A 476-nucleotide genomic window follows, 5' to 3' on the forward strand; every position below is an offset into this window, starting at 1 on the left:
GGGGGGGGGCTCCTCCGCCGGCCTCCGGGCGCTCGGGGGCCGGGCCGGCCGCCGCAGGGGCCGGGGCGGCGAGCACCGGGACGTCGCCCCGCCGCGGGGGTGGCACTCCTCGGCCGGGCCCCCAGCACCCGGGAAAGGGGGCGGCCAGCCCGAGCCGATCGGAGCCGAGCCCCTCCCCTCCTCCCCTCCCTCCCTTCCCTTCCCACCTGCGCCGCCGCCGCCAGCCTTTGTTGCCGCCGCGGCCGAGGCGCGGAGGGCCGGGGGCGCGGGCGGTGCTGCCGGGACCGCCGGGGCCCTCCCGAAGCCGAGACGCGGCCGGTGGCGGCGCTGGGACGGGGCGGCGGCGAGGGACGAAGTTTCCCCGTCCTGCCGCGGGGATGCTGTGCTGGCTCTGTGCGGCCCCGTGCTGCCTGGGGAGCAGGAAGGGAGCTGGCCCGCCCGGCACCGCGGGGCTGGGCTGCAGGACCGGGGGCACA

This window comes from Oxyura jamaicensis, chromosome 9, assembly GCF_011077185.1.
Source record: "Oxyura jamaicensis isolate SHBP4307 breed ruddy duck chromosome 9, BPBGC_Ojam_1.0, whole genome shotgun sequence".
In the NCBI taxonomy this organism is placed as follows: domain Eukaryota; kingdom Metazoa; phylum Chordata; class Aves; order Anseriformes; family Anatidae; genus Oxyura; species Oxyura jamaicensis.